The sequence below is a fragment of the Micrasema longulum genome, unplaced genomic scaffold (genome assembly GCF_059751315.1).
Source record: "Micrasema longulum isolate JH-2025_06_02 unplaced genomic scaffold, ASM5975131v1 h1tg000198l, whole genome shotgun sequence".
NCBI classification, from domain to species: Eukaryota; Metazoa; Arthropoda; class Insecta; order Trichoptera; family Brachycentridae; genus Micrasema; species Micrasema longulum.
The window spans coordinates 619,962-634,754 of NW_028277403.1; the positions used below are offsets into that span (position 1 = coordinate 619,962).

General features: G+C 31.7%; 1 protein-coding gene across 2 annotated transcripts in view; it reads left to right on the plus strand.

Moving 5' to 3' along the window:
* LOC148283781 (uncharacterized) overlaps positions 1-14,793 on the plus strand; it is a 212,313-nt gene that overhangs the window by 79,364 nt on the left and 118,156 nt on the right. The window contains exon 1 of one of the 2 annotated variants that reach the window (XM_088243279.1): positions 4,694-4,860. The exons of the other annotated variant lie outside the window; for it this stretch is intronic. The gene's annotated coding sequence lies outside the window, so the exon portion shown is untranslated. Of the gene's footprint in view, positions 1-4,693; positions 4,861-14,793 lie in introns of those variants that run through there. 2 annotated transcript variants of the gene reach the window in all.

Sequence of the window (14,793 nt, forward strand, 5' to 3'; positions counted from 1 at the left end):
AATTGATGCCTCGTTATTATTTATGTGTGTTTTCGTGTGCTATAAAAATATTAATTCGTCAAAGAAAAATTAATTCTTCTATAGGTATACATTTTATTATTTATTCATTGATAATTTGTTAACGCCCATCGGGTTTTTACATTTACATACTTTTTTATATGATTACGACAGTGTCTGTTCGACAGAACAAGAAAGTTCAGAAAAAAAGTTGAAGAATAAGGAAGTTCGTTTAGGGGCTTAAAAAAATTGTTAATATACTATCGAACTAAGCCAATTTTTTTTTTTTTTTAATGTATTGTATCCAGATGTACCTATATACTCTAAGATTGTATCAGTCCCGGAAACTGTAAATCTGTTATAAGATTTTATCATCGGTTGATTAAAATAACTTTTAAAGTAATTTTTTTTCACACATTTTAGGGCAACAAATTCCAATTTTTAACGTATGCATGAAAACATTTTTCATGTCAAATTTCCCGTAGCACTGATCTTCCTCATTGAAATGAAATATAATGTTTTACATAACTGTGTATTTAGTTTTAGTAAAATCACAGAAATTTCAGTATTTGTCATTAATTTAATTCCGTCCTGTGCGGTGGTCGACCTTTGCAAGACTTAAAAATGTGAAAAAGACATTGGAAAAAGTAGAACTTAAAAAATAAACCATCACTAAATATTTTAAATATTACCGAATAACAATCTTTATACTCTTAATACCTACCCCTTATCTAGGAATCTGTAGCCAGACGTAAAACACTGAACACACGCGTTAGCCGATATTATATTTTAGGTAGGTTATGTTCTAAGGTTTAAAATATTTAGTGTTAGTTCATTTAGTAGATTAGTAAATATGAAGTTATTGTTGCTTGTCGTATCTGTATACACAGTATTTATATGAATATAATTTTATATGTGATATTGTCATATGCATTTCGTATTTGTGCAGATGTTGGGCTTCGGGAACTTGCCGATGTAGAGGTGCCGAAGAGCCCACGACAGAAGCTTGTTTCTCGCCTCAATATCTGCATGGTACTTATGTATGTGCTGTACTAATGATTTTATTATGTTTTTTTTCTTTTTTACTATAATTTACATTTACATGTGTGTGTAGATTTAAGTACAAATGTATATGTATTATTTTATATATTTTTTAGACACTCAAAGCATACTTTTTTCCTCGACACGGGTTGTGCCCAATGAGGTATTCTAAGAGAAAAAAAAATGAAAAACAAACATGAAAATAAATGTATAAACCTCGACAGAGGAACAGTCATGTTCTGAAACCGGTAGGCACATTAAATTTATTTTAGTAATTTTACGCAACGTAAATATGTAGTTATACGATAAAAATTTCATTAGTTTGTTGAATTTTGGGATTGATGTCAATTTATTACTTTCAGTTGAATAATAAGAGAGATGGAAAATCTAACAAAATCTCAGGAGAAAGATTAAAGTCTTGGCAAATTATTACCTTTTTGTTTTTTTTTGTGACCGTGTTTTTAGAAATAAACTGTCTTCAATTTTTTAAATGCTTACACTTATTTTGCAATAAATAACAAAATATATTTTAAATAATGATTTTGTGAACAAATAGCGGTGCCGTACCTACAGTGTACAATTAGTCGTCTTTCAATAAGAAATTCTTTGTGGTTTTCGTTTCATGAAAACGCGAAAACTGAGAAAAAGAAAATTACGAGCATCCCTTCGTTCTCATTGTCAAATTCGCAAAATAAAAATTGGTACCTCCCAGAATGGTGAAATAAAGCTTTATTAATATTAATTATTGCTCGACAACGAACCCCTTCGACCGTCTTTGAACGAAGGCCTTTGATAGAAAATTCCATATCTGTCTCAATCGTTTGTCGTAGTTTCACGTATATATAATTTTTTTTTAAATAAAATTCCTCCGAGTCTATTGTACCGAGAGCCGCACGTACTAATTGTATGGAAGCATACTTCAACCAATCACCTGAAGGTCGTTCAATGACAGGAGAATTGTTTTAAGATAGTCATATAGTGCTCATAACGCCAATTATACTTTTTTTTCAAATCCTAGACCAATAGCAATTTGTTGCGAAAAAACGTTAATTACTTGATGAGGAATGTAAGATATTTTTTGTATCGAATATTATTATTGCATTTATAGTTCGATATCAAAAATTTATATCATTTCGTGTTATTTATTTGTATGTAGTATGTAAGTCCGTATAGGTAACAAGCAAATATACGAGTACCTATATTCTTCATCTTCTTCTTCTTCAGCCTTTTTCTCTCCACTGCTGGATAAAGGCCTCTTCCAAACGTCTCCATTCCTTCCTTTCACACGCTTTCATCATCCATGTTTTACCGGCAATAGAGGCGATGTCATCGACCCAACTTTTCTGTGGCTTTCCAACACTTCTTTTGTTTGCCCATAGTCTCCACTTTATTATTCTGGGTGTCCACCTGCCAGCATTTTGCCTCGCAAAGTGTCCTGCCCACTGCCATTTTAATTTCACCAAACGATCCATGATGTCCACGACTCCGGTTCGGCGCCTTATTTCTTCATTTCTTACTCTGTCTCTTAGACATGCACCGAGTATCTGTCTTTCCATGGATCGTTGCGTGCATTTTAATTTCTGGGTACTTTTTTGTGTTACAGGCATGGTTTCTACTCCGTATGTTGTCACCGACAATATGCACGATTCATATACTTATCTTTTTAAGCATAGGACAGATTATTTATTGATCTCAAACTCTTACGCGTAATAGAAAACAGCGCATTATTTTCCCAATAAAAGTTTTCGTGATTTTTTGGTAGCTGATACCTAGTACCTACCTAATTGAAAATATGCATTAGAAAAACCTTTAAAATCTTCAAACGTAGTTTTGCAAAGTTTTTTTTTATAAATAAGACAAAAGCAACTCAAGAAACTAATGAAATAGAATTTGAATGTCATTCTCATTAAACCTGATGGTGCATACGGCACTGCATATATGAGGTATATTTCGACCATCTGTTACAAGAATTTTGAAAAATATGGAACTAGAAAATAAATTATTTTTGACTAAGTAATTTTAATATAAAATAAACATGGGAAAGTTGTGGTAAAAAAAAACTCTAAATCGAATATTTGCATATTAAACATTACTTTTAAATAATTTATTCGAAAATGAATTAAATTTAATAAAAAAATTGCTATTAATAATAGATATACAATTGATTTAATAAATACCCTTTTAAATAGAAAACTAAAGAAAAAAATCAATAAAACATTTTTTATATTCTGTCCACAGTAATTATAATGATAATAAATGGAGAAGAATTCTGTATGTAAATACTATATCCACAAATGTCTCAAAATTTTTACCAAATAATATCAAACCTGCTTTTTATACAAATAACAATATTGGTAAATGATGCCGTGCTTCTTGCTAGCAGCAAAGAAGACCATTAATTCTTGGTAACAAAAGTCTACGATGTATGCAAGAAAAGCGATTTGCTTATGAATGTTGATAAATCGAAAGTGATGGTTTTTGAAAGGGATGAAAATATAACTAAATGTGAGATCAGCGTGAACGGAGATATTCTGAATCAGGTATAAGAATTTGTGTACCTGGGAAGTATGTTTACTAGGGACGGAAAGGCCGAGAAAGATATTGAAAGGAGGGTGAGTGCCGGGAACAGGGTGAACGGTGCACTAAAATCTACTTTGGCAAACAAATGTTTATCGCAGGAGGCTAAACTAGCAGTTCACAACGGAGTTCTAGTTCCAACTCTAATGTATGGGAGCGAAGTATAGAATTGGAAAAATAATGCTGAAAGCAGGTTGAATGCTGTCGAAATGCGATCCCTCGGGTGAATGTGTGGTAAAACGATGTATGATAGGTGCACAAATGTCGAGATCCGTGAAGTGTGTAAGGCTGAGACATGCATTATTGACAGAATAAAAAAAGGGGTGCTGCGTTGGTTTGGACATGTAGAGCGAATGGACAGCGAAAGAACGGCTAAAAGGATCTACGATGCAAATGTTGATGGATGCAGAAAACGAGGAAGACCGAGAAAGACATGGCACAATCAAGTCATGTCAAAAGTAGGAATAATCGGCGTGCGTGCATGAGAAGATGTATGAATGTAGAGGAAGCGAGGTCTGTATGCCAAGATAGAGTGTTATGGCGTTCTATCCTCTCTGTCTACCCCAACGGGGAAACGGCGTGATGGTTTGTTGTTGTTGTTGTTGGTAAAATATTGCTTAATAATAAAGATAAAAAAAGGTTATTGAATAATTTAGGTGTTTATTAATTAAAATGCTATTCTTGTCCTTCAGTTTACGTTGGAAGAACATCAAGACAATTTGATATTCGTTTTAAAGAACATATGAGGTGTCTTCACAATAATAATTTCTCTGAATTCGTAAATCACAAAATCAATTTAAATCATGACTTTAATAAAAATACAGGAGTTAAAATCTCACATACAAATAAAAAAGGGTTAAAAGTAAATAATATAGAAATATTTCACATTAGGAAAGCTTTAAAAAATAATGTTTCTTTGATCAATAATCAAACAAACTTCTAATATAGTCCTTTATACGATGTTCCACTGTAATGGTCACCCCATTAAACCTATTAAGCTTACCTTCTCCCTCCATCCCCTCTACTTTTTTCATTCATTCTCAAACAAAATAATATTTTCATAATTTAATCAGTGCATGTTTGTCCTAATCAGTGCATGTGCTTATTAAAATGCATGTCGTGTTGGTTTTATATTTTTGTGCAACAACTATGGTGAAGGTGTATAGTAAGTTTTGCATGTTGGTTTAATTGGTGTCCTGACAAAGAGAAGGGTACATCTCGAAACCGGTAGACATAGAAAAGTCGGTAAGAGGTTATATACAAATATTTAATAACACTTATTAATTTATTTTCGATGTTTGTTGCAGAAATGCAAGCGAATATACTTGAATAATGAACCAATAAAATATTACATATTACACTATTTGAAAAACAACTTTGATAAGAATATAATAAAGATTGCTTGTTTCATGGGTCATTTCGAATTCTTTATTACGGTTGAAGAAATAAAATAAATTTGAATGACAATAATAAATAAACCTGTGTGAGTAAAATAATATTAAATGGTGATAATCGTACTATATGTTGAAATTAATGTTTTTATTGAGTTATTTTTATTGATACTCTCTAGAGAAACATTTTTATTTCTGACGTATTTGTTTGATAATGTGCAAATTGCTGTTTTACCTCAGTAGAAATGTGCCTGTAGTACGATGTTTCACAAGAATCATTGAGCACAAAATATTCTCTTACATCAAATATCTACGCAAAAGTTAGCAAGCGATCGAAATGTTATAAATTAAAATCATTGAAAATTGTATTACCACAACCATATAGCATATTCGGATATATTTTAAAATCTAGGCAAAAATTGTTTTAAAGAACTATCAAAACATAATAGTAAACAATCGGTATTTCAAAGCATGAATATTTTTTTTGTCGGCATCTTTACTGATAATTAAATTAGTCTAAAATAGTCACCGCACGCGTCACGCTCCTAGTAGGTACATAAAAGAATAAAAGGACAAATCAGCAAAAAAGACTCGAAGACCTTAACGACTTCTGAACCTTTCGACCGCATAGTTTTATATTACTATCCTCTGTCTTATTAGAGTCTAATCCCAGAGCAGTAAGTGCGCCGCGGTGTAAACAAATGATAGCAAAAACTGGAGAAAATCATACACAACATGGACCTTTTGCACACGTGTCACCATTTATACAGGGCCTCCGTTGAAGACACTTATTAAAATAAAGATTGTTAATATTGTTATTACTTACAAAATATTTACTGTATTTATTTGGACGTTTACACGTGTCACCAGTATTTAGTTGTATCAGGGGAGAAATAAATTTCACAATACATTTCTAGGTCTGCAGTCAATCGCTGTACAATACTTCCAAGTTGAAAACTTTAAAAACTTTGCCCCAATTTGTGACTCTAAAATTTTTGAAGCACTTCTATATCGGTTGATATAAATAAATACGGCTGGTCTCAAACTTTTTAAAAAGTACCTATCTAAGTGCTTTTCATTGTCATTTTGTGCTCTACTATTCACGATCGTTCCCTTTCCTCACCCAGGTGCATAGAGCACCGTCTTGGTACTCTGCTTGCAGCGTTCCTTGATTATTTGATACATCAAAGAAATATGATCCAGTCTTACGATTAGGATCCAGCTCACAGACTAAAAAATGATACAGTTAAACTCACTCATTTAAATAGATATTTCGTATCGACCTCTTAGAGAATCGAACTTACGATCTTAAACATTGTAGGTGTAGGCATAAACTCTAATCAACAAGAGGCGGATTAATCTTCACACGATTTTCTTTCTCAAGATTTTTACTAGAGAGTAAGTAACCATTACCTGTAAAATATGAAATATATTAAAATGAAATAACTTTGTTTTTTTTATGTACCATGCTAATTGCAAACTGAAGAAGCCTGAAGAAGGCATAGTGTTTTGCCAAAACTAGTTGGTTATTAAATTATAAAAAATGATGTGGTTAAAAAAAAAGGAATGTCATTTTAGTATATTGAACAGCGGTGTTCCACAAAGTAAGAGCTTCAAATATTAAAAGAAAAAAAAAAACAAAATATTTGTCTAGGATTCTTATTATGTTTCACTCACATAACTGTATTCTTTATTTCGACCAGGCAGCAGGATCATAATTATAAAAAAAATGAATTATGTATATGGTATTTAAGTACCTGTCTAAAATAGAGGCTTAGCAAAAATACATGGTAAAAAAGAAGAATAATGTAAAAAAAGACGCTACTTTAATGTGAACTAAGGTAGCGTTAGTGTAATAGACGGACAATTGAATATACAAATGCGAGTACATACGATATCCTTGATATCATTTTGGACTAGTAAAATAATGCTTAAAATATAAAATTCACAGAAAAGGCATACTATTTTAAATACAAAGTGATGTAAAAAGTTTTTCCGGAATTCATTCAATCAATTTAAGTCAATTGTAAGAACATAAATAATTACAATATCTCTATAATTAATAAAACCTGATGTTCATTCGTCTTTTAAGTGCTCATTTATTATTGCGTAGCTTTTATGATTATTCTCTATATTATTTGACTTTTTTCTAATTAATTAGCTTAAAAAAGAAACCGCGTGATCAAAGTACCTACATTGAAATAAGTTTTTCTGAGCGAACATGAAATAAAGTGTGGCAAGGTGCAAGATGCAACATTGGCACACAATTACAATTTTCGTACAAATGATTGTATGTTAGTTAATTCCTTTTTTTTCTTTTTTTATAAAACCCAAAATGTATATGTAAAGGATAGTTTATTGAACAAAGTAACTACCTATATCGTGGATAATGTCTTTTTCAGCATCTTTTTTTTTTTTAAATACCTCTCTTGTAATTGGAAGAATTTAAGGAATATTTATGTTCAAACATAGGCAGAATGGTGAATGTTACACAGTGTGTAAAGTGGCCACTTAAACCAGCCAACAACAGGTCATAAGCCCTGTAAATGTCTAGACTTCCATATTCCCTTCTTTAAGATATTCTCCATCCCTGTTGTAATTTGTTAATAATATAATATTTATACTATAAATTAAACAAAAAATTAACACGTTTTTAAAAAAGAATCAACAAAAAATAATAATAAAACTAGTAGATACAATACATAATTAATGTTTATGAGAGTTTAGGTTGTTGTTGAGGGTTGGAGCTCCTACTCCAGTTTTAGATGGACAGAAAACACGATGTTGGTGTTCCAAGGTGTATTTATTGCATAATGAATAAATATATATGCACGTTTCTCTTATGTAGACAAACGTTTAATGTGCAATACTGTTAGTGTTGCAGAATAAATTGTATTTTTTATTTTATACACACAATAGAAAATGTTACTATGGCACAATTATATTTTTTTAGTATTATATTCAATATAAAATGATGACATGCTTTATCGGTCATTGCTCTATATTTCAGGTGAAATCATTGCACGTGTTTGTGTCACCAATCAATGGACTATGACTCCACACGTGTATAAGAGTGTTTCGTGTGTAGGATTTAGGTAGTTGAGGGATGGTTAGAGTTCCTACCCCAGTTAGATATTGACAGAAAAGACACGAGGTTGGTGTTTAATGAGTATTTATTACAAGATACAGCAGTTGGTTGTGTAGCTCGAGCGCCGAGGCGATGATGGGTTGAAGTAACTGCAACTGAACAACATGCTGAAGCTGAGCAAACTGCACTGATCTTGTTGGGCTGACTAACTGAACGGGCTGACTGATGTTGGCTGCGTCCTATGGTCTCTTTATAGACGATGTTCCTTTGTAGTTCATTTCTTTATGGTAGGGATGGTGTGAATGTACTGCAGAACGATGCCCTCCGATTTCATGTGCCATACTCATAGAGTTGCATTTTACGAATGTATTGGATTCGATTGAAAATGATGACATTACATAGTCAGTCATTAGTCTATTTTAGATGAACTAATTTAACACGTGTGTATCATCGACTATGAACTATGGACCCTACACATGTGATAGTCTATAGTGTAAACTTTGTATATTTTTTAAAACAATTTTATAGGTATTTTACAAAGCAGAATTCCATTTTTATGTTTGTTTAAACGTAATGTTGAATTTCTAAGGAGCGGTCAATCCAGACGGACGAAGAATACAGTTCTGTGTGTAAAATATAACCAGAACCCTGGACTAATGTTTTTGACCATGGACGATAACTGCTCTCGGGTAAAAATCCTGGAGAAGGCAATCGAGTGGAGATATCTCCGCCTCGTTGTGAAATGGTTGACGCGCCGTCTTCCATTTAAGAGGTCCTTTGTTTGATTTCTGACCGGGTGGAAACGAAAAATTTATTTAAAATGTACGCACAAATGTCGAAATCCGTGAACTGTGTAAGGCTGAGACATGCATTATCGACAGAATCAAGAAAGGGGTGCTGCGTTGGTTTGGGCATGTAGAGCGAATGGATAGCGAAAGAACGACTAAAAGGATCTACGATGCGAATGTTGATGGATGCAGAAAACGAGGAAGACCGAGAAAGACATGGCACGATCAAGTCCATCAAATACTTGTAGATAGACATGTCAAAAGTACGAATAATCGGCGTACGTGCATGAGAAGATGTATAAATGTAGAGGAAGCGTGGTCTGTATGCAAAGATAGCGTGATATGGCGTTCTATCTCCTCTGCTTATTCCTACGGGGAAACTGCGTGATGGTTTGTTTTGTTGTTGTTGTTGTTGAATCGCGATATTTCATTGTTCGTAGACTAGCACTCACGCACAAAGCGTAAGAATAATCACCTTAACTTTATGTATCAGATTACCGAAATACGCTTCATTTGGTTTACCAATGCCGTGCCCTGTGCATGACTGGAGATGATGAATGATGATTTGTTAGTAAACTTTAATCATTGTTATAGAAAGGGAGATTAATCCTCAAGTAACGGGTGTGTTTACACGTTATAATTTTTATTTTTATAGCGCTTTTAAGGCGTAAATAAGATTAATTATAATATATATGGATCTTGTCCATTTAATTAGATCATTTTCATTCAATAAACAGGTTAAATCACATCGTCGAATAACTGGTTGCGATAAACAGCGAATTTAAATAAAATCAAGGCACCTGCTCCGCAGCCATGTCCATGGTCCGTAGAAGGGTGGAGTAGTTACGTTTTGGTGACCTCCGTGATTTTCTTATCTCACGTGCAGTCCTAGGATCGATAGCTAGCTACATCAAAAACCATAAAGATAATGAACAATAATTTCAGTACGTCCAAAGGTTTTTAGAGATGACATTTCAATCAGTTGGAGAAATTTATTGTTTTTTTTGTGTGTTTTCAGTTTACTGTTTTTAGATTTATAACTGGTTTCATGGCTCTCGCGACATTATAAGACTGGTGGCCAGTCTAGCCTGTGTGCAGACTAGTAATTTTTATTTTATTTATTTTTATTTGGGAAATCAACAGTTCTTCATACATATTTAGCAAACAAACAGATATAGTGTATAAACTCAGAACTAATAACAGATTTCCACATAGTATTCAAAGTTAGTAAAGAAAATATATTACATATCAAATAAAAACATATAGTTTATACATATAAAAATGTTATTTTCATGTACTCAATAATCAAAGATTTTTTAAAAATATTTATATTAAGAACATTAAGTTACTGTAAATTGGGCGGGATTAGGACAAGAATGCTTGAAGAGAGGATAAGGAGGGGAAGGGAGATGTACATATTTATTATTATAATGTCTACTAAGTTACATAATGCATTTTTAGTGTAAATTTTAAATCTGACAGAGTGATGTTTGTGTGATCTACATTTTTTTAATTTTGTATTGTACACTGAAAAAGTCCTACGAAAAAAAGCATTTTTAACATACGATGTTTTACTTTCGGTACATGAAACAGGTGGTACCGTCTACAAATCCTGGCTGGCACATGTATTGTTATTCAACCAAGCAGCTCTGTACAGTCAACCATTCCTGTCATAATTTTGTAAAGCAGTAGTTGGTCCGCAAACACTCTGCGGTATTGTAGAGAAATGATTCCATGGAAGGTGGAGGCAGTGAAAGTTGATACATAAGAAATACCGGTTTTGTATTTAAGGTACTTTATAAATTTGTTTTGAATATTTTCTATTCTACTTATATATATGGCACACTTGGGATTCCATATCTGAGATGCGTATTCCAAATGGCTTCTGACAAATGTATAATATAAAGAAATTAGTGCCTTTGGATTATCAAAGTGTTTACTCGTTCGAATTATGAAACCTAACATGCTCAATGTTTTGGAGGTAATTTTATTGATATGCGATTCAAAAAGTAGTTTTGAGTCTAAAACAATCCCAAGATCTTTAATTTCGTGCTTTCTCATTAGTACATTATTGTTTAGTTTGTAATCAAAATTAAGAATTTTTCTTTTCCTTGTGAATGTAACACAGACACATTTATTCATATTCAAAAACAGTTTATTTTCAATACAATAGTCAGTTAGACAAGTAAGATCGTCTTGAATCATGAGGCAATCTTATCGAGATTTAATTTTAGCGTATATTTTCATATCATCGGCATAAAGAAGAAATTTTGAATAACGAAAGCAAACATCAATGTCATTTATATATATATATATATATATATAATAAATAATAGGGGACCGAGTAGACTTTCCTGGGGAACACCAGAGGAGATTTCTGCCCAGTCAGCCCACCAATTACTACCGATTAACATCGATTACTAATATATGATATCAGCCAGCGCAGAAGATCACCATGTATACCTATAGCCAAAAGTTTGCGTTTTAAGACTGAATGATCAACTTTGTCAAAGGCTTTACTGTAGTCAGTATATATAGCATCAGTTTGGAAACCACTTTCCATTGTGTTTAAAATATCATTTGTAAATAAAGTAAGGTTTGTAACGGTCGAGCGTCCGGAGAAAAAGCCATGTTGTTGAGGACAGATATAGGATTTTACTGCATGGAATAATTTCAATGAGAAATTTTAATGGTTCTTAATAGACTATCAAACGATGCCAATTTTTTAAAATTTTATAATTACGCTACGATGTTTTTCAGATTTGTAATATTGATATTATCCCACCCGTAACGTCACGCTTTCTCGTCGTAGAGTGCTGCTGATTGATGAGTTGGCTTTCTGTAAACCGGAAATCTTTCACAAAACCTTATCATTTGTTGATTCGGAAGAACTAGCGACGTCGTTCAAACAAGTTTGTTTTTATTAAAATCCGTTTTAATAAAAAAAATTTCAAAACATTTTCAAGAACCTTCTCCATACAATTTAATGCTCTTATTTTTACCACGCGGAAAGAAACATATTTTTTTTTCATATCTTCCATCCAATTCGCCGTGGCTCAGAACTTTCTCATTAGCACTTTTCAAGCGAATGTTTCACTTTGATTTTGCTAGGAATTGACCCCGGGACCTAAAGCTTAATAGGTAAACGCGCTAACCACTCTTCCCTTTGGTTTCTTAAAGTTTTGTTATTTTTTTTATTACTCGTCGTGACGTGTTCTCTTCGATGAGTTCTACTGATTGGTGAATAAGCGTCACAACACCTTATCATTTGTTGATTCGAAATAATTAGTGACGTTCAAAGCAGTTCGTTTTTATTAAGATCATTTTTATTTATTTTTTCACACATTTTCAAGAAACTTCGCCGTACAATTTAATACTTTATTAAAAAAATAAAAAAAATTGTTTATTAACTCTTACGGATTATAACATTCATTTTACAAAAATAATATATCATTTTTTATTCATTCTCTTTTGTTGAGAATAATATTTTTTACATATTTTGAAAAGTTTGTCCGAGTCTTTTGTTTAGTTTTGTCTGGTAGTTTATTGTATAATTTCAGTCCTTGATTTATTAGTCTCGATTATCCTTGTCTTGTTTCGGAATTTCGTTTGTGTTATTGTTCTGATATTCTTGTAATTGTATCCATGTTTTTTTTTTTTTTTTCAAGCTTTAGTTCTTTGTCTATAATGATTTCAGTGGCTAAAATTTGAATATATTTTTGAAATTCTAGTTTAAAAAGTTCATTAACATATAATTGTTTAGTTTTTTCAAAGAGTTCTTTAGCTGGCGAGATGGTGGTGGTGGTCATATACTAGCTTCAATATTTTATTTTGCTGTCGTTGTAGTCTGTTTATGTCATTTTGGTTTCCTGTTCCCCATAGTTGTTGCTACGCGCAAGAAAACATTTTTTATATTCAATTCCCCTTAGCACTAAACTTCCTCGTTTAAATCTAGAAATGTACGGTCCAGGTAGTCAGTTATTTTGGATTTTTATTGGTTTCGCTAATTGGATTTGGCATCTGGTGCGTTGTTATAGAATAAATCAATGACCTAAATACAAAAAGGCAATGTTTTAAATGCACAACGTTTATAAACATTATTTTTTATAGCTCCTACAAAGTAGAGAATCGATAATCAAAAAAATAAATTCAAATTCTTATCAACTGCTGTGCTATGTAAATAAATGATAAATCTACTGACATCGCAAAAAAAATAATCTTTTGTTTCTAGTTTCATTTTTGTTTTTTAATATTTTGAATTATTAAATTTACACTATGGAACCAGTAGATTTTTTTTTTTTAAAGGAATAACCCGATTAACCTCTATTTTTAAGCTTGTCAGCAGGTGGGATAGAAGGAATATTGAAGAATGTACTGAAAAATACACCACAAAACCAGGACTAATTAAGTAAATATCTTTCTGGGATTTTTCTCCTGCAACTGGCGAGAATCGAACCCGCGACGCCAGTTTCACGGTTGACCGTCTAACCAACTGCGCCACGGCGCCTTATTTTATTTATTTTATTGGGTAAACAAACAGTATGTACAGAAATATTGACAATTTCTTTGTATATTAATGTAGGACACTCATGCACACGCCAAAAAAATTGTGCACACTTAAGAGAATAATTTAAATTGTGTTAAATATAAAAGATAATAAAAAAAAGTGTATATTAATTTAAATAATTTAATATCTGCTTCTCTTAATATTTATATGATTTTAAACTTAAATTTACGCGTATTGTCATAAAAAATATCAACCTCGGTAAATCTACTTACTAATTAATTTTACTTTATTGTTACTTTATTATTACTTCATCGCTGAATATTTTAAGTGGCTTTTAAAATTTAAATTCAAAATCTAAAATAAATTGGTTTTTTAAGGTCCTATTAAATAGAAAAGTATATTCTTTTAGCAGTTTTGTAAGATAGTGATTTAAAATAAGTCAAAAAATTTATTTTATATATCTGATTTTTTCCGAAAAACATACAGTTTTTAACAATAAAATACGAGGTATAAGATAATAATTTAAAGCAGTAAAACGAATTGTAAATTTCTCTGTTTTATTTATGATTAATGCAGAAAAATAACAAGTCCTCAGTTGAGTTCTGGAAATATTATGAATTATATGATTTATAAATAAAATACTTTATTTATATTTTTTAATATTTACAATGCAGCAGAAATTTGCTAAATGATCACCTCTCAAAACGAATAAAACACGCACTAGGAGAAAGTGTTTAAAAAAAAAAAGTATTTGTCAAACTAAGCTTTATTATTTATTTTTTAATAGTATTATCAGCGCCATTATTTTTTTAGTTTTAAAATTACTCCACCTGTGACGTCACAAGTCATCTTCGGTGAGTTCAGCTGATTGGTTAATTGGCTTCCCGTAAAATGGCAAAATATCATTTGTTTTTTTGACGATTGTAGTCTGAATTACTTTACGGGCTGTTTAACCCATCACGGAATGCAGACTGTAAACATAAGTTAGAATCATAGAATTAAGAATAGTCCAGAAGGAGCGTATAATCATATTTGAATACATCGGACTGTGTCCAATAATCCCCCCAGTTGGACACACTTTCGCCGCGCGCATACTTGAAGTCAACGAGTAATATTGCCACATCGCGAAGAATATAACCATAACACAAATATGAGGGTAAAAAAAAAACTGTTTTTCTAAAGTTTTATTGTGCACTCAGAAACATTGATTGATACAACAGAGTAAATAAGTAAAGGGTCATTTAATAAGAGTAATTTAATTAATGAACTTTGACCTTAAAATATAAAACAAATTTTATTTTACATAAAACAGATATTTTTATATCTTGTTAAATAATAATTTATGTTTTAAGATAATGTCGACCAAATGTCCACCACGGCGTTGTTTAATCCGAGGTTCAATTT